The 21050-nt window shown below is 35.8% G+C and overlaps 1 long non-coding RNA gene across 1 annotated transcript in view; it reads left to right on the plus strand.

Moving 5' to 3' along the window:
- The window catches only part of LOC132345838 (uncharacterized), a 707158-nt gene that overhangs the window by 217097 nt on the left and 469011 nt on the right, over positions 1–21050 (plus strand). Inside the window, exon 2 of the long non-coding RNA XR_009495422.1 lies at positions 9996–10057. This is a non-coding gene — a long non-coding RNA (uncharacterized lncRNA). The remainder of the gene's footprint in view (positions 1–9995; positions 10058–21050) is intronic.

Below are 21050 nucleotides of genomic sequence, written 5' to 3' on the forward strand. Positions count from 1 at the left end.
GCCATTGAACCATCTCATCCTCTGTTGTCTCCTTCTCCTCTTTCCGTCAGTCTTTCCCAGCATCAGGGTCCCTGATTTAAATGCACTCCTTTATGGTGCCAATTTTAAGTTTTAACCCATATTAATCTTCTTTTTTAAGATCATGAAACATATACCAAAATATTTTGATGAGTATGCACCTTATATGTTTGCTTCTAGTTTTTATATTATTATTATTTTTGAAGTTTCTTGAAAATAGAAAAAATATATCTTTATATAGATTTTGATTAAGAACACATACCCTGGAGTCAGATAGCAAAAGTTTGATTTCCAGCTCTTCCACTTACTACAATGTAATGAATTACCAATCATTTCTATATATATTCTTAATACTTTCCTTTAAGTTCTTGAGGGTCAGTTTTCTCATATATAAATTAAGGTTAGTGGGGCATATGTCATGAGATAGTTGTGATGATTAAATGAATAAAATGAATTAAATGAAAACCTTGACTAGTGAATGGCCTAACCTATGTACAGGCATCTCTCATTTTATGCACTTCACTTCATTGCACTTTGCAGATACTGTGTTTTATAAGAAATTGAAGGTTTATGGCAACTGTGTAATAATTACTGAATGAAAGAAGACCTTGAAGTGATTAATTCTTGTGATTTTTTAACTTCTTGTTGTCACTGTGTCTATTTGTTGACTATTTTAAGACTACAGTTTCCCAGATGTAAAGAAGTGTGACCTTCAGGCCTTCTCAACAACTTTTACTAAAGTGATGAAATATGTGAATGAAGTATAGATGAGATTTCAAGAAAAATGAAAAAAGAAAGTATTTCCTTGTAGAAATCACTTGCCTTCCTAATTCAGAATGTATACCATAGTGCCTAGCATACTATACAAACCAAATGAATATTAATTTTATCTGTCCCTTTCTTTTACTCTATCATCCTGGGCTAGGAAACTAAAATACAGCTGGTGGTTTAATCCACCCAGGGAAAAAAAGAGAAAGAGAGAGGAAAAGAGATATAGTTATGGATATGTAAATGTCATAGTTGCTTCACCATTTTAAGTTATCTTGTCATAACCAGGTTTCACACACATCCCAGTGTGTAACATATATTATTACATGATGTTTCTAGTTTTTAGGTAGACTGTGTTTTAAACTTATTGAAAGTCTCTAAATTAAAGAAATATTTTTAATGGTCATGGAGTTAGATTTTCTACTTCCTATTGTATCAGTTACAGAAATTGAGTCCATAAGAAATTTATTTCTGATATTGTTGGTTGTGTTGTCTTTTTTTTTAATTAGTCTTATTAGGGGTGATCAATTTTATTAAACATCTCCTAAACCTAAAGTTTGTCTTTATTGCTTGTCTGTTTCATAAATCAAGTTCTAAGGGCTCTATTGCCATCATACAGCTTTTGATATGCTTTTATTGTCAATGTCTTATCAGGTCAGTTTTTTCAGACCATTTGTGACTTCTTCCTTAGCTTTCAAAATATGTTGTTTAATTTCCCAGTCATTCCTATATATTTTATATAAATTCTTCTTATATGTCTCAAATTTAATAATATTTATTTATGATCCTTGATATGTATTAAGACTTTCTTCCTGTATGGCCCAGCATATACTCTACTTGGTAATTTTCTCTGTGCAGTTGAGAAAGATATATTTTCTATTGAGAACAGGTGGAGTCTTGATGGGTTGATAGTATTGTTTGAATCATCTATATTCTTACTGATATTTTGGCTTCTGTTTATATCAATTCCCAAGAAACTAGTGTGAAATTCTGAAACTCTGAACAGACTTTTCAATTTAGTCCTGTGATTCTTTCAATTTTTGCTTTATGTGTTTGGAAGCAGCTGTGAAATTAGGTATACACATTTATGATTGTTTGTCTTGATGATTTGACTCATAATTGAAGATATTCCTCTTTTCTCTGATACTACTCTGTCTTGAAGTCTAATTTTTAATATAGCTACACCAGATTTTTTACAATCTTTTGCATAGTATAACTTTTCTTTTGGTTTTGAAATATCTATATATTTATCTTTAAATTGTGTATCTTCTAAAAGCATGCAATTGAGTTTTCTCTCCTTACTGTATTTTATTGAATGAAATAGATTATATACTCAATTATTTTTCCTCATTTATTTTCTCAATTATTTATTTTTAGTCATGAATCTTTGTATTATTTTATTAGATACTCTAGAGGTTAGAATATACTTCTTTAAGTTATCTTGGTCTAACTTTGAGAAGTACAGCTACATTTCCAATAAATAATAATCTTACTATTGTGTATGTTTACTTATCATCCTTCTGACTTTTATTCTCTTATTTTCATTTTGTTTATCTTAATAAATGCTGAAAATACAAAAACTGCTTATACTTCAATAATTAAGAGTTATATCTATCTATTATCCATCAATACGTGTACTTATTTCTCTGTATACATGTACACATATATACAGAGATATGCACATATACATATATGTACATTTATATCTATGTCTATATAGAGAGACATATATCAGGTTAATTAATACCTTTACTCCTGATGTTCTTCATTCTCCTGTAAAATTGATTTTCTATCTAATATTACAGTTATTGTCTAAAGAATTAAAAAAAATTTGTTATAAAGCAGGTCTATTGAAGAAAAATTTTTACAGCTTTTGTCCCTGAAAATAACTTCTTTGCCTTCAGTTTTGTAATGTGTTTTTGCTGGATGTGGAATATATGATTTATTTATTTATTTATCCATTTACTTTGCTTTTTGAAGGTATTGTTTTGTTGTTTCTGATCAGAAGTCAGCCGCCATTCTCATTATTTTTCTTTCTATGTAATCTGTCTTTCACTCTAACTAATTTCAAAGATTTTTTAAATCTTTGCCTTTCAATACTTTGATTATTATATTCCCTGATTTTTTTATCCCATTTGATATTTATGTCCCCTGATTTATTTTTTATTTATCCTATTTGTAGTGAACTGAACTTATTTAATGAGTGGAATGATTTCTTTCATAAATGTTGGAGCAATTTATGACCATTATCTCTTCAAATATTTCTTGTCTCTATTTTCTCCCTCTTCTTCTTCTATGATACCAGTTACACATATGTTAGACCATTTGATATTACCTTCAGATATTGTATCAGCGAAGGCAATGGCACCCCACTCCAGTACTCTTGCCTGGAATCACCCATGGACGGAGGAGCCTGGTAGGCTGCAGTCCATGGGGTCGCTAAGGGTGGAACGTGACTGAGCGACTTCACTTCACTTTCACTTCACTTTCAGATATTATATACTATTTCCTTGTTTATTTTTTTGTTCATATCAACCTACCTTCATATTTATTGATACCATCCATTACTGATCTCTGTTTATTGATTAATCCACCAAATAATTATTTTTATCTGTCACTTTTTTTTAAATTAGCTTTGTCATTTAGGTCTTTTATATGGTTTCCATTTCTCCACTGGAATTCTCCATCAGCTTATGCATGCTGAAACCTTTTCAGTATACCTTCACTATACTTATAGCAACTTTTAAGTCACTGTCTAAAAATTCTAACAACTGACTATATCTCTCATAATTCTTTTGACCATGTTTTTCTTTTGGTGATGGATTATATTTTCTTGTTATTTTTTATGTCTTATGTGAATTTTGGTTGAATATCTAACATAAATAAAAATTAATGTAAGTGCGGTTCAATCCCTGGGTTGGGAATATACCCTGGAGGAGGACATGGCAACCCATTCCAGTATTCTTGCCTGGAGAATCCCCATGGACAGAGGAGCCCAGAGAGCTACAATCTATGGGGTCACAGAGTCGAACACAACTGAGCGACTAACACACAACAACACAAAGTAAATGATATTTACAGCTGGAAGTGATAATACCTCTTCCATCTGACCATTATTATGTGGGTTGTCAGTCTAGCTCCAGTATAGTCTATACTTGCAATGAGTGTGAACTTTCCATTGCTTTAGTTAAATTCTTTTCACCCAAACAATATTACTTGACAAGGGAATCTGAATTCTGTAGTGTTTCCTTATTCTTTCCTGCCTCTCCTTCCTGTAGATGGCTTCTGCCTAGTGACCAGGAAAGCTTTCAGCTGCCTATGGGATTTCACTCAGACACCCTGCTTCTTTCCTTGTCCTCAGACTTCAGTGAACCCTATATGCCTCTGCCTCAGGAGCATCCCTTTTAGCTTTCTTTCCCACCTTCACCTATACAGCCATAGATAGCCATAGCTCATACTCAGTGGATGAGACTCTGAATGTCCATAAGGTTTCTCTCAGTTCTAACTCCAAACCCACAGATTTCAGTGGGATCTGTGAGTCTGTTTCACAGGTAGTTGGAGAGATGAAGAGCAATCATATTTCTCCCGCCCCTCCCACAGTCATAGCCAACAGCATCCAGGTACTAGTGCACTGACTGAATTATCTATATGGTTTCTCTAAGTTCCCAGTTCCAGCCTCAGAAATTAGGGCATCATTTATACCTTTGCCTCAGAAAGAGTCTCTTTCCTGCACTGCCTTTAATCCACATAATCAGTTGGTGAAGACCTGTAAAAAAGAGTGTAGGTGCAAACGTCCATTGTTTCTGGAGTCCCCAAGATTGTAAATTGCCATACCAGATTATCATACATTCAGACTTTACATTTTTGGTAAATTTAGCTGTGCTTTGCCCATAACTAGGACGTTTTCCACCTCTTCCTGGTATTCTGTCAGGCAGGAAAGTGTCAAGTCTTCCTTCTGTCTTGGGAAGAGCTTGACATTTAATTTTTTTTTTTAATTTGTTAAGTTTCTTTGTGACTTCTGCTTTTTAATGGACTCTAATATGTATTTATTTATGTGTTATTTATCTTGTTTTGATTGTTTGGGAGGGAACAGTATTCCTTTGTGACTTTATCCTATTGTACATGGAAAGATAGAACTGGTATATTAGAATTTCCATACAACTTCACTTTTCGCTACTTTTCACTACTACTTCACTACTAATTTCATCTAGTACATCTCATAAAAGATAATTAGGCTTAGCAAACTTTATTATTCTATTAGCTCATGTGTGCTTCATGACAACCAATTAAATCTTATTGTTATCCTTTTTTAATGAAAGAAACCTGATCTTCTAAAAGTTTTAGTAGATTAACCAATATGTAAAGAACTCAAATAATTCAATATGTAAAAAACTTAAATGCTTCAATAAGACAAAGCAAACAATGAAATAAAAAAATAAGGAGGAAATGAATGGGACTTCCCTGGTAGCTCAGAGGATAAAGCGTCTGCCCACAATGCAGGAGACCCAGGTTCGATCCCTGGGTCGGGAAGATCCCCTGGAGAAGGCAATGGCAACCCACTCCAGCACTCTTGCCTGGAAAATCCCATGGACAGAGAAGCCTGGCAGGCTATAGTCCATGGGGTTGCAAAGAGTCGGACACGACTGAGCAACTTCACTTTCACTTTTACACACCAAAAAGGAGGCACCAGTGGCCAATAGACAGATGAAAGGACATTTCATTATATTAATCATATTATATTAAAACCATCAATTCTTCAGGAAGTCAAAAAGTCAGGCAATGTCAAGGGTTGCAAAAGATACTGGGTACTCTCATCAAACAATCCTGGATCTATATATCCAACTGGTTGTACCATGGATACAACTCAGCAACTAAGCACAGACACAACCACTTTGAAAATTAGTGTGATATTATCAGTTGTATATCCTCAATTGATAAAACTACCCTTGGTACATACTTTTGAGAAAGTGAAAATCATTCAGTCAAGTCTGACTCTTTGTGACCCCATGGACTGTAGCCCACCAGGCTCCTCTGGCCATGAAATTATCCAGGCAAGAATATTGGAATGGGTAGCCATTTCCTTCTCCAGGGAATCTTTCCAACCCAGGGACTGAACCCAGGTTTCCCACAATGCAGGCAGATTCTTTACCATCTGGGCTACCAGGGAAGTCTGATACTTTTGAGACACTCTTGCATAAATGCACTAGAGACTTGCACATGAAGACTTGTAGAATCAGAATTAAGACCTAGATATTCTGTCTTTTTAATTTTTGTTCACAGTTAATACATTATGCCAAAAGAAACCAGAATTTCAATTGTACTCATTCAAGTAAGACTCGTGCCATATATAGAACTCAAATTAAGTCCTTGAGAGGCCTTAGAGGAAATAGAAATGCAGAGATTAGATGATATGTTCAGGGACAGGCACCCCAGTAGACACCAGCCACAAAATTACTCCGCAGTTGGATAAAGATGAGTGGATCCTACAGCAGCAGAACACTCCTACTAAGAAATAAATATCTATAAAGAGCTCTAATGTATTTATTTAAGGTTCTAATTAAAGCAAAGCAGTCTCCTCTTTTGTAGTGAAAAGCAGTCTCCTCTTTTGTAGTGAGTATTGCTTTTGAATGCTAACAAAGTTCTCCTCACTTTAAGACAGATGCTATAGCTAAGAACTGCAGAAAAGGTATCAGTTTTTATCTAGCTAAAATACACAGCCAATGCCATTCAACTCATTTAAACACAGATATTCCACCTGTTTGTATGTACTTATAAATGGCAATCTCAATATCTGTAGTTAATAGGTCATCTAGGTTTTCAAAGAGTTTCCATGTCTAGGACCCCATGCTACCATGCTGAGCCCCAGGCTCCACAAAGATAGAAGCTGCTTTATCAGGGACTTCACTCTATGCATCTCTTTATCTATCTGGCTGTTCATTCATATATTTTAATACAATTTTATAATAAATTTGTAGTCTAGTGAGTAAAAAAAGAATAGCTAACCAAATAAGAAATACTCCCTTGTAATTAAACTCACTGTATTTGAGTATTCAAACCATCCCAGCCAACTTAACCATTCAAAATATCACTTTAAAGCAATTTGTATACAACTATTAAGGCTATTAATGGGCTCTAGAAATCATGTCTTGGGGAAATATTGGCAAGTTTTCTGTCAGAAGAAGGTCAGAGAAATTTGCAATATGACTTCTCTGGTGGCTCAGAGTGTAAAGTATCTGCCTACAATGCGGAGGACCCGGGTTCAATCCCTGGGTCGGGAGGAAGATCTCCTGGAGAAGGAAATGGCAACCCACTCCAGTATTCTTGCCTGGAAAATCCCATGGATGGAAGAGCCTGGTGGGCTACAGTCCAAGGGGTCGCAAAGAGTCGGACACGACTGAGCGACTTCTCTTCACTTCACTTCCCAGCATACTAGTTTTCTTCAAGTATTGTGCTTACTTATAAGAATATAAACACTATAGCCAAAGAGTGTTTGTTTCTTTTCCTAAAGTTTTTATGAACTACTCCTAACATTAGTGACAATGAATTGAATTTCATAATATCAAAGGAAACATTCTGAACTTGATATTGAATAAGTAATTTGTTTCTGATGGGATATATTCAGTAACAGCCCTGTAGCATTTATAGACAAAGGTCAGTGCTTTTAATAAAGATCAACTCTAAAATGATGATTTTGGTATTGCATTTAAGTGTGTAACAAATGTAGCAGGTGATGGTGTCATGTCAGAACTACCATATTCAGTGTTATCGCTAATCATTTAAACTTCTGCCTTGGGTGCACCAGTACAGGTGATGGAAAAAGGACTGCTTTTAGCAGTGTTCTGCTCTGCTAGGCCCATTCAAAATGGCTCTTCTGTCTCACTCCACTGCTTTCATGGAAGTTGGGATTGATCTGTGAATCTCTTGCATGATACATTTGAAACTTTTATGTGAGTGTAAAGTGTCAGGTGGTGTCAGACTCTCTCGTTACTGGGCAGCAGAGGGAAGCAGAGTTGACAAGAAGTTATTGTTTTCATAAGATATGGCTCAGTTTTGATTTTTATAGATAGCGTTAGAGTTTGTTGCATGGTGCACTCAGAGAAGCTTGTGTTGAATACTTCATTTAAGTATTGTGAATGATAAATAGAAACTAATTCTATGACAAACTTTCTTCAAAGGACTCAATTCTTTGAACCTTGTAAAACAACATGATTTTTTTCTCATGTGTTTCACGAAAACTTCCATATTCCACTTTCCATAATAAACATAAAGAGAACGTCTACCACTTGTCTGTTCAGTGGGTTACATCCTCTCTTCACCACCAGCAAAACCAATCAATTCTTCTCTAGCACTTAAGTACGCATTTCAAACAGTGTTGGATCATAAGCAGGGAGTAGAAGAAATGCCTCACAATATCACCATACATGGAAGTTCATTCCAAATTTCCTTTTCTCTTTTTTAAATTAGAAAAAACCTGAAGTTATATTTATTATTTTTAATTTTAAAAATTTACATAGTTTTAAAGGTCACTTTCCATTTGTAGTTATTACAAAATATTGGCTGTAGTCCGCATGTTGTGTAGTAAAACCTTGGACCTATCTTACACCCAAGAGCTTTTACTTCTCACTGCCCTCCCCTATGTTGTCCCTTCCCGTACACTATAAACCACTAACATTTTTCCGTATCTGTGAGTCTGCTTCTTTTTTAAGTATATTTACTAGTATGTTGCATGGAGAAGGCAATGGCACCCCACTCCAGTACTCTTGCCTGGAATATCCCATGGATGGAGGAGCCTGGAGGGCTGCAGTCCATGGGGTCCCTAAGAGTCAGACACGATTGAGTGACTTCACTTTCACTTTTCCCTTTCATGCATTGGAGAAGGAAATGGCAACCCACTCCAGTGTTCTTGCCTGGAGAATCCCGGGGACGGGGAGCCTGGTGGGCCGCCGTCTATGGGGTCGCACAGAGTCGGACACGACTGAAGCGACTTAGCAGCGGCAGCAGCAGCAGCAGTATGTTGCATTGTTTAGATTCTGCATATAAGGGATATCATATACTATTTGTCTCTATCTATCTGACTTATTCCACTTAGCGTAATGCCTTCAAAGTCTATTCATGTTGCTGCAGATAGCAAAATTTTGTTCTTTTTTGGGACTAAGTAGTATTCCATTGTATGTATATATGTGTGTGTGTGTGTATACACTTATACACTTAGATACATATGTGTCACTTCTTTATACATTCATCTGTTGCTGGATACTTAGGTGCTTACATATCTTGGAAATTATAAATAATGCTGTTTTGATTACTGGAGTGAATGTGCCATTTCAAATTAGTGGTTTGGGTTTTTTTGGGGGTACATATTCAGGAGTAGAATTGCTGCATCATTAATTCTATTTTTAGTTTTTTTGAGAAGCCACCACACTGTTTTTCACTGTGACTGCACTAATTTACCCTCACACAGACACTGTACAAGGGTTCCATTTTCTCCATATCCTCACGACATTTGTTATTTGTGTCTTTGATGATAGACATTCTGATAGGTGTGAGTTGATATCTCACTAGAGTTTACATTTGTATTTCCCTGATAATTAGTAGCGTTGAGTATCTTTTCATGGCCTGTTAGCCATCTGCATTTCCTCTTTGGAAAGAAGTCTATTCAGTTCTTCCGCCCGTGTTTAATCAGATTGTTTGTTTTTTTGATGTTGATGTATGAGCAAATTTATATATATTACATATTACTCCCTTATCAGTCAAATTATTTGCAAATATCTTCTGCCATTCAGCAGGTTGTCTTTTCATTTTGTCAATAGCTTCCCTTTTGCTGTGCAGAGGCTTTTAATTAGTTTCCATTTGTTTAGCTTTTGTTTCTATTGCTTTAAGAAATAATTCCAAGAGCTGTATCGCTGCTATTTACGTCAAAGAGTGTTCTGCGTGTGTTTTCCTAAAGGAGTTTTATAGTATTTGGTCTTACATTTAGATCTTTAATACATTCTCTCTCTCTCTCTCTCTATATATATATATATATACACATAATATATATTTTACCATTTTGCGCATTATTTTTACTGTGGAATAAAAAAACACATGACGGTAAATTTACCATCTTAACCATTTTTAAGTGTATAGTACAACAGTGTTAACTGTATGTACATAGTTTATAACAGTTCTTCATACCCATGAACAATAACGTACCATTTCCTCCTCTCCAGGCCCTGGCAACCACCATTCTCCTTTCGGGTTTGTAAGGATCTGACTGCTTTGGACACATCATGTAAGTGGAATCATGGAGGTTTTATCTTTTTGTAACAGGCTTATTTCACTTAGCATAACATTCTCAAAGTGCTTCAGATGATAATATATGACAGAATTTCCTTTTCTCGAAGACTGAATAATATTGCATTTTATGCATATTCCACATTTTCTTTTTCCCCTAGTTTTATTGAAATATAATTGATATACTACTGCACTATATAAGATTTTTTTCCAGCTTAGTTGTTATGTTTTAAATTTATTTAAGCATTGTTAATTTACAATGTGCTAATATCTGCTGTACAGCAGAATGACTCAGTTGTACATACATATTAGTTTCCATATTCTTTTCCTGTATGGTTTATCACAGGATATTGAATATAGTTTCCTGTGCTGTATAGGAGGGCCTTGTTTTTAATCCATCCTATACATAATAGTTTGCGTCTACTAATCTCAAACTCCCAATCCTTCATTCCCTTGACCCCACCCCTTTAATTCATTTTGAGTTTATTTTTGTATACAGTATTAGTGAAAATTCTAATTTCATTCTTTTAGATATAGCTCTACAGTTTTCCAAGAACCACTTCTTGAAAAGACTGCCTTTTCTACATTGTCTATTCTTGTCTCCTTTATCATAGATTAACTGACCATAAGTGTGTGGGTTTGTCTTTGAGCTTTCTATTGTTTCATTAATCTATATTTCTGTTTTTGTGCTATTACCATACTGTTTCAATGACTGTAGTTTTTAGTATTGTCTGAAGTCAGAGAGCATGATTTCTCCAACTCTGTTTTTTTTTTTTTCTGATTGTTTTGGTTATTCAGAGATTTTGCGTTTCCATACAAATCTAAAATTATTTGTCCTAGTTATGTGATAAAAAAAAAATCACTGATATTTTGTTCAAGAGTGCATTGAGTCTGTGGATTGCTTTGGATAGTATAGTCATTTTAACAATACTGAGTCTTTAAATTCAAGAACACAGTAAGTCCTTCCTTCTGTTTGTATCATCTTCAGTTTCTTTCAACAGTGTCCCAGAGTTTTCCAAGTACAAGTCTTTCGCCTTCATAGGAAGGTTTATTCCTAGGCATTTTACTCTTTTTGATGCAATGGTAAATGATATAATTCCTTTAATATCTCATTCTGATAGTTCATTGTTAGTGTGTATAAATGGAATATTTTTCTCTATGTTAAATTTGCTGAATTGATTGATGGGCTCTGATAGTTTTATGGTAGTGTCTTTAGAATTTTCTATGTATAGAACCATGTCATTTGCAAATAATTACAGTTTTACCTTCCTTTTCAATTTGGATTCCTTTCATTTATTTATTTTTTTTCTTTTCCTCTGATTGCCATGGATAGGAATTCCAAAGCTATAATGAATAAAAATTGTGAGAATGAGCATCCTTATCTTGTTAGTAATCTTAGAAGAACGCTTTTAGATTTTCACCATTGAGTGTGTTGTTAGCTGTGGGTTTGCCACACATGACACTTATTATGTTGAGGTAAGTTTCATCTATGGTAATAAGAACATGCTCAGTGCTGTGCTTAGTTGCTCAGCTGTGTCCATCTCTTTGTGACCCCATGGACTGTAGCCAGCCAGGCTCCTCTGTCCATGGGAATTCTCTAAGCAAGAATACTAAAGTGGATTGCCATACCCTCCTCCAGAGGATCTTCCCAACCCAGGCATAGAACCCAGGACCCCTGCTTTGTAGGCAGATTCTTTACTAACCACATTACCAGGGAAGCCCTTACATTAAATGTAAATGGACTAAATGCTCCAATCATAGACTGGCTGAATGGACACAAAAATGAGATACACACACAGCCTATAGTATCCCAGAGATGGAAGGATTTTTCAATAGCTGTAAATCAATCAGTATGATACACCACATTAGCAAATTGAAGAATGAAAATCATACGAAGAACAAAAATCCATATCTCAATGGATACAGAAAAAGCTTTTAATAAATTTTAACATCCATTCATGAAAAAAATCCCTTTTATCTTGATCTCAGAAATGCCACCAATTACTTAGCAAGAAATGAAGCACCATGTGAAATAAGAGACCTGAATTTCTTCAGGTTTTTTTTTTGGGCGGGGGGGTGTTGTTTATTCTCATTTTCACAGTTAATTTGGTGAGAGCCTATGCTAACACTGCTAAACCCATGGATTTCTGTATTTTGTTACACTGGAACTTGACAGAGACAATTTTACATTATAGAAGCTACTTCATATTGCGCTTAAGTGTTTTCATTGCCTTAAACTCACATCTTATAAATATGAGAATAGAATTATCTTTAGGCCAAATTACTATGTGGTGAAGCAAGAACCAATTTTTAGTTGAATGTAAATTCTATTTTAGGATTCTGCATGAAATACTCATTGCCTTTGAGGTATTTATTTTCATTTTATTAAAGAAATGCTGATTATAAGTTATGAGATGTATTAAATTGAAACAGCTTTATTAAAAAGTATTTCCACTTGTATGACAATACACCAAGATTAGAATTCCTATTGTGGAGCTTGACAATGCTTGTATCATACATACTTTTCATACAGCAGTTACCTTGTTTTGTACAGCATTAAAAAAGGTGTTGACATGTTATATTTTAATTATCTCTAATTTTCCATGATATCATAAAATAACCATGGCATTCTAAAAACATTCCTCCTGAATCATAATTTGCTTAAGTAACTTCCAATTAATTTTTGTGCTCCTTATACTAGAACTTACCTTCTGAGGGTAGGGATGTGAAAGTTTAGATCTCTTTCCACTTATTCATACATTTAATGTGTCTAATTAATCAAATAATGGGTGACATTGTTTATTCTGTAATCTCCAAGTTCATTTGCCATTATTATTCTACAAAAGACTTGGCCAACTTTTCAAAGATACTTTAGATAACCAGAAAGAAAACTTATTTTACAAATTTGTGGGGAAGTTCCCTAAATTTGTTGAATAATTTTCCATCTGCGAAGGCCAAACACCATTTTGATGTTGGCATAACCATGTCATATTTTATTACTTCTTTTCTTTTTACTGTAAAGATGGACTTTTGTTGTCACTGTTATCATTGTTGTTCTGAGAAAAAGATAGAATTCCTCTTTGGGTATTTTGCCAAAGCACAAGAACTTTTCCCTTAGTGAGTTTTGCTCACTATTTATTGAATTATGAATGTATCACTGACCGATATTTTAAGATTATAGCCCAGACCCATGTATTTTTTGTCCACAAAACCATAAGAAAAAGTTGAAAAAACATTTAAAGAACCATTTGTCTTTAAGCAGTAAACTTTTTCATTGGTGTTAGTATGTATTAAAAACATTAAGCAGAGGCAAAGAAGCACTTGAAGTATTTGTGGAAATATTCATTTTTAAGCTCCTTAAAGCAATTCAGGAGCATCTAGTTACCTACAAATAACTGATATGCTAATTACAGATCTTTCTTGTCTGGCTTCTTTTCTCCTTTCTCAACCCTAAAGCCTCATTAATAAAATTCAACTTCAAGTTTTGATGTTGTTACAGCTTCAGAAAACCCAAACCAAATGTCATGTGTCTTTTTCAAAAGAAACACAGCATGCCTCACAGTGAACTGGACTCCTTCTGGTTCTCTATGATGGAATTTTTATCTGTGTCAAGATCAAGGTCAGAAACAAATGATTTTGCTGCATAGTCATATGCAAAAAAAAAAAAAAAGTTTACCCGTCTATTTACTCTTTGATCTATCCCATAAAAAGGGAACTTACAATTGTGGAATTGTGACATTTTAGAATTGGAAAGGTCCTCAGAGATAATCAAGCCCATCCCATTTGCTTTAGACTAGATTTGATCTAGAGGAAATTGAACCCTAGAGAAATTAAGTGTCCTGCTAAAAGCTACACGTGTTATTAACAGCAGACTTTAGAACAGCCATTGAATCTTCTATTGCTACAACCAGTCCAGAGTTCTGTCTGCTATAATTTAAATGTTTTCCTTTATCCACTTTTAACTTTGCTTTGATTTTATTTCTATTAGCTAAAATTTTCAAACCAATTATATTTAGTAGAAGACAGATGTGTGTCTCTTTGTAAAGTATCTTTAAAACCAATTTTAAAAAACTTTTTTTTAAAAAAATTCTTGCATTGTACATACGGAACACAAAGGAAGGTAAACAAACATTTAGGGAACCCGAGACTGCTTCCCAGGTGGCGCAGTGGCAAAGAATCTACCTGCCAATGCAGGAGATTCAAAGATACACGTTCCATCCCTGGGTCAGGATGATCCCCTGGAGTAGGAAATGGCAATCCACTCCAGTGTTCTTGGAAGGTAAAATAATATTTAGGGACTTTGAGATTAAAATTTATGTATGTATTTTTAGCACTGTGCTTATATTAGATAAGTTAGAGAAATTAATTTGAGTTATTTGAAACACCCAAATTCACTTTACTTCCACACCACCCTTATGAAGTTGCAGGATTTCAGCTGCATAGTAAAGTTCTCTGACATATTTATTTTGCTTTTTTCTTATTTCATTTTCAAAAACACAAATAACTATTATTATTTAGGCCGTAAAATTGATCCCAGTTTTCTGACTTGGAATATATCTCACATTTATATAGGGCCTACTCTATGTCAGATATAGTTTAAGTGTTTCCCCAAATATTCTTATTTAGAATACTCTGGAACCCTATGAGGCAGATTTTGCTATAACCATTTATCAGAAGGAAAATCTGAGGCTTTTAGGTAACTTATTCACATAGACAAAGCTAGTAGGAATTAAAGCAGAGAGTCAAACCTAGGAAGTGTAACAATGGAACCCCTGATATCATGTTTAAAATGTGATCTTATATAAAATCCCCAAAGTCATTCTTTCCTCAAGGGAAGTTAGATCAGTAAAGGGCACTCTTGTATTCATTTTTTTGCATTGTGTTGTAGAACCACAAAATAATCCATAGGTCATTCAAAGTGTTCAAGCAGAGATGAAAGTCATCTTTCGAAGATACGTGCAGTGTTGACTAGTGTGAATATGACTTCTAAGATTCTACGAATTTTAGGTTCTTTGTGAAATGAATTTCACTAGGATACTGTGTTGAAAATAATTCTTATACTATTTTTAGTTAGAACTATTTCTGAATCACCAAGAAAATGTTAAAATCGAAGCCATTGTTGTTGTTCGGGTAGTGTTTCAAAAGCACATAATTCTCTCCCAGTTTCCCCCTTTTGTTTAGCTTTAATGATTGCACCATGGCCAAATAGTTAGAAGAATGCTGTTATTTGAAAACCAGACAACAGGTTATTGGTGTCTTTGGATGCCTTGTAAAGGTAAAATATATTAGTACTATTTAGCCTGGGTTCTCCCCATCTCCCAAAGGATAAAAGAAAGCAAAGATTTATGTAAAGGTAGTTTAATTAGAGGGCTTCCCTAGTGGCTCAGTGGTAAAAAATCCACTTGCCAATGCAAGAGATACGGGTTCGATCCTCAGGTTGGAAGATCTCCTGGAGAATGAAATGGCAAGCCACTCCAGTATTCTTGCCTGGTAAATCCCATGGACAGAGGAGCCTGGTGGGCTACAGTCCATGGGGTCACAAAAGAGTTGGACATGACTTATCAACTAAACAACAGTGACAGTTTATTTGAAAAAAAAAAAAACAGAAGTAAAAGGGTGATAGAATGCAGAAAGAAACAAACAGAAATACTCACAAAAAAATACAAACAAAAAAGATCTCGAGGGCTAGGGAAGTAGAATTTAACCTCTCCTATGACCTTCTGGGTAGCCATATGAAATGTTTCTCAGAACTATCCACCTGGGGCATGAAGGGGGAAGCATTTGTTCACCTATATTTTTTTCTCATTGTGATGTTCCCTGCACTTCTGGTTTGCACAAGCATGAATACTGAAATGGTCCCCATGGGCACTACACTGAGTTCGGAGAAGCCCCAGGACAAGAAGCAAGAACAATACCAAAGTGAGCTCAGGGCAAAGTCTGTTCTGGTGCACCTATCCGAAGCTGTCAAAGCCTGATCAGCTGGTCACTGTGGTGCGAGAGACAGGATCAAGAGATTTGCAGAGGAATATGAGAAGTCCATTTTAAGGGCTTAAAAACACCTTCCAATTTTTTTCTTCATTCCATTTTTCTGATGGAGAAACACATGTAACACACAGGAAGAAAACTTACAACTTTAGAATAAAAGGTATCCTCTCACTTACCTAGACTGAGAACTAACTGGTCACGTGGTAAAATTAGTTAGGAATGTTGTGGGAAACGGAAGACAGTCTTGTGGACTCTTGGGATTGTTGAGATAGAAGGGATCATGAAATGTTACTTAATCCATATGCTACCTTGAAGTATTCATTCATGATGTATTTTATTGTCTTCACATTTAAATATGGTCATTTGGCATAATTAATTTTCAGAGCGAAGTTTTACTTACTTTCTTGGATAGGATTATCAATGTTGACTGTTGGAGCCATGGAATGAATTCAGGAAGTTTCTCTTGTGTCTACTAAAGGTAATTTAGCAGCTCTGGGCTCATCAAAGTCTCACTTATGTTGAGGTTATTTGATGACTAAGAATTCAATGAATAGGAAGCAGGCATCATGAACAGGAATACTGGATATATATTTTCCAACAAAGTTTCTATGGTCTTTAGTTTAAATATGAGTTCACGATAAACCTAATTCAATATCTCCACATGTACCTTTGATAGGTTATAAACATTTCATCTGAAAGCTCTTCCAGAAGTCTTTTACTGCCTCCTCTTTGGCCCATACTTTTAGAAAACTTTGTTTCTTATCTATGAGTACCACCTCACATCAAATTAAGAGCATACATATAGATAGGTAAATAAGCATGTGTGTGTGTATATATATATATATACACACACACGCATACATTAGCTGCTCATTGCTCATTAAAATATTAATAGAATTTATGGATTTAGCTATAGCTAGATCCAGACATTCAAGTGATTTCACTAGGATCCTCTCCAAATCTTAACTTTGCTTTTGCCATGTTGGTTTAATTTCTAAATGTAGACTCCATGAACTTCAGATTTATCTTCAACTCGTCTAGCAAATTCAGTGGAAAGGGCACATTCTTTCCCTCTAGCTCAAGAAAAACTCCCAGAAAACACTCTGATTGGTTGTTATGATACTTACGCATTCTGGTGTCTACAAGGAAGGGATGATCCAGTTAGCCACATCAGGGACCAACGCTAACTCTAAGAAGAAGCAGGCAGAGTCACCTCCTTCCTAGCTACATAGACATTGGAGGATTCAGTGAATTTTTTTAAGTAAATGTGAACATTATGAAAAGAAGAGATTCTGAGGACAGAAGAAATAGCTGGCTCATCTTTCATGTTTCTATAATGACATTTGTGAGTTCAGAAAGTCTTTCTACCCACTAATCCAGAAGCTTGTTAAAGGGAGAGAATGTTTTTTATTCATCTTATTGAAAGTACCATCTATCGGAGTGCCTGGAACTCATTATTGATTAAAAGTTTAAAGTGATCACAGTCCTCTAATTAAAGAGAGTACACCAGTATCATCCATTCATTTTATTTAGTGAACAAACCAAACACTTTATACAAAGAGCAACCATCATCTGATTCTGATTGCACCATCCAAAATAGATATCAATAATCAAAATATCTAATAGAGAGGATTAAATATTAATCCAAAGAAAGGATTAAATGCCTGGGGAAAAATTAGGTAGGTAGCACTATTTAAATCTGCTTCCATTTTTATCATCAAAATATTTGGTGATCAGTAGTAATTCTGCAGATTTTTATGCATGTAAATAAAGTAAATGTGCAAATTAATAAAATGCTATCCTGCTTCATCATGAATAATGAATAGCTAGAGTCTTCAAAGAGAAAGCTAGATTTGCTACATTTTAAGCATTTCAACAAAAACAGAAGAGGGAATCCATTAATATGTAGTCTATGTGTTTTTCTTTGTGTTTAATCTGTTATAGAAAACAAACTGTAGTCGTGTTAACTAAAATGAAGGCAATTGAGTTCATATGCAGATTTGGACATTCTCCTACCATCACATCTTATCTGTCACTCACATGGGGATAAAATAATATCTTCTGCTTTAAAAGAAAAATTTCAAAGTGCTGAAACAATTTTACACAATTCATGGTGAATGTAAAAATAACCTACAATAGGGTCTTATGCCAAATTAGGCAGCACTTTAGAGAAGCAGGGAATAAAGGCTCAAAGTGAGAGGGAGCTAGGAAGGGAGCATTCTCTTCCTTGTCAGAATAATTGGTTCATTAAATGGAAGGAGAAAAGGGGAAAAGATAAAATGGGAAGAGTTCCCACTATTAAATATGTATTGCACAAGGTCTCTCTCAACTTACTTTGCAGCATCACGGCTGATGTATACAGATCCTAATAAGCAACAAAGTGAATAGGGAGCTGGACTCCCAATTGTTCAATTCTTTTTTGTTTCCAATGATAAAGAGAAGGGTGCACTTGTTCCCCTAATCCCAGGGATCAGACCCTGAAGCTAAGCAAAAGGAAGAAAGGGCTGATTAAAGCCACAGCAGTCAAGACCTTTGTGCAGTTGTGATATGTGGGTGTATATAGACACATGCCCATCTAAAGAGCACACATGTGGTCAGTGGAGTGCTGTGAGCGTGGCTTTGGGATGAATAGTGCTATTATAAACATAAGTCATTATTAGTAGCCAGCATAAATAGCTTGGCCTGTCATGGGGTTAAGATCTGTGATCTACTGGGACTTGCTCCTCTTCAGAGGGGTACAGCTGCTGTGAAACAGAAAAATCTGTCTTGAGAACACATCCAAGGGCCCATGGAAAAGTGGTTGCTTGTAGATGTGGTCTTTAATTAAAGTGGTTGTTGTAGAGAGAAAGTCGTCAATTGGAGGTGACCCTTGGATCAAGTTTTGATCTCCAACTAACTGTTCAGTTTTTTTCAAGGGACAAAGAGTCAGGAGGAAACCAGAGGGAATAATATCAAGGCAGGAGACACATTTACTTGTGATGTATAAAACGATAAAGGGTTCAAAGTTTGGGTTTTAGTTCAAATAAAATCCCAAGAGTTCAGATAGTTTTCTAAACCCTCTGAACCTCATCAATGCTGAGAATCAGCTTAAAAAAAAGCATAAGAGCAAAATGGTCCTTGGAATGTGTGGCCACTTCCCTAACAAATGTGGCCAGAAAAATACCATAGGCAAGTCCAGTCAAGTGACACATAAGAACATGGCTTGAATGCTCTGCAAGGCAGCTTTGCCTGATTTTAGCTACTATTTGCCTAAAGAAAATGGGAATATTAATGGATCCACAAATGGTATTCATAGCATTTAAAATAAGTCTGTTAAGAAACAAAAACCTAGAAGGTCTTACAGTGTCACTGATGATTGAGCTTAGAAAACAAATTAAGAACACAGAACAGTCAAAATTTGGTGGAGCAACACTGTCACTCAATGTGTATTCTGTCTTCCATGTTTCCTGAGGTTTCCATTCCCAGAATTCATGCTTAGAAAGAAAAGTGAAAGTGAAGTCGCTCAGTCATGTCCAACTCTTTGGGACCACATGGACTGCAGCCTACCAGGCTCCTCCATCTATGGGATTCTCCAGGCAAGAGTACTGGAGTGGGGTGCCATTTCCTTCTTTCCTTCCTTCTTTTCCTCCTTTCCAGGAGATCTTCCCGACCCAGGGATCGAACCCAGGTCTCCCGCATTGTAGGCAGACGCTTTACCATCTGAGCCACCAGGGAAGTGCTTAGAAAGAAGATCACTGTAAAAACTCAATCAGAGAAAAGAGTGAGTCCAGATCTTCATAGAAGCCTACTCTTTTTATTTATTCACCTCCATTCCCATTATTGCTCCATGAAGATACAGAACTGACCATGGGCAAACCGGAGTAGCCAGTGTTTCTTCTCTTCTTAGCATCTTCTTGTCATCTGTGATATGAAGCTCCTCTAGATTCTTGGCTACTCTTTCTCCATATGACTACCCCAGGTTTCTCAGCAAAGGATTTCTTTTACCTTCCATAACCTGGGCTCTTCTGTAGATTCAGCAGTAACTAAGTTCTTAGCATTGTAGTTAGAAAGGATAGGATAAAGCAATTCATGCTTCTGCTGCTGCTGCTAAGTCACTTCCATCGTGTCCGACTCTGTGCGACCACATAGATGGCAGCCTGCCAGGCTTTGCCATCCCTGGGATTCTCCAGGCAAGAACACCGGAGTGGGTTGCCATTTCTTTCTCCAATGCATGAAAGTGAAAAGTGAAAGTGAAGTCATGTCTGACTCTTCGCGACCCTGTGGACTGCAGGCTACCAGGCTCCTCCATCAATGGGATTTTCCAGGCAAGAGTACTGGAGTTAGGTACAAATGTTAGATAATAGCTTTATGTGGTTTCTTTTGCTGAGGTACAGGCCCTATATTGACAATTTATTGATAAAAAGAAAGTAATAACATCCAAATGATGTGAGGGAATCCTTAGGAGAAGGGGTTCTTAAATTCCATTATGTATACAACTATTTGAGTAGGAAATGGCAACAATTCCATTATTCTTGCCTAGAAAATTCCATGGATAGAGCCTGGTGGGCTACAGTCCATGGGGTTGCTAGGACTTGGACACAACTTGAACGTACATGCACATTCGTACAACTCTAGTGAGTACTGTTGTATACTACCTGGACCCTCACACCCATCTCACAGCTTCTGGGGCTGTGGACCTCCTCAGGTATCACAGCTGCCTTATCTCACTGGGAAATGACCTTGACCTCAGAGCTTGGCTTCATCCCGAAATACCCTTTCTTAGGGACAGCCTTGGCCAAAAATTGGCAGATGCAAGAATGCAAAGCACTTTTCTCTCTCCTTCTCTCTCCTCTTCCCCATTTCAATTTGAGTCAATTCTGAAGAGACCCATCTCCTTTCACATTCTTGATATGCTTTATCATATCCTTTATCTTCCACTTTACTTTTAGGATCAACTAAGAATTCCGTCGCAACCACATTGTCAGTGACCTTCTCCCTCTGCCCAGCCCTGGGTTTCTCACTCCCTA

The sequence above is a fragment of the Bos taurus genome, chromosome 7, assembly GCF_002263795.3.
Source record: "Bos taurus isolate L1 Dominette 01449 registration number 42190680 breed Hereford chromosome 7, ARS-UCD2.0, whole genome shotgun sequence".
NCBI classification, from domain to species: domain Eukaryota; kingdom Metazoa; phylum Chordata; class Mammalia; order Artiodactyla; family Bovidae; genus Bos; species Bos taurus.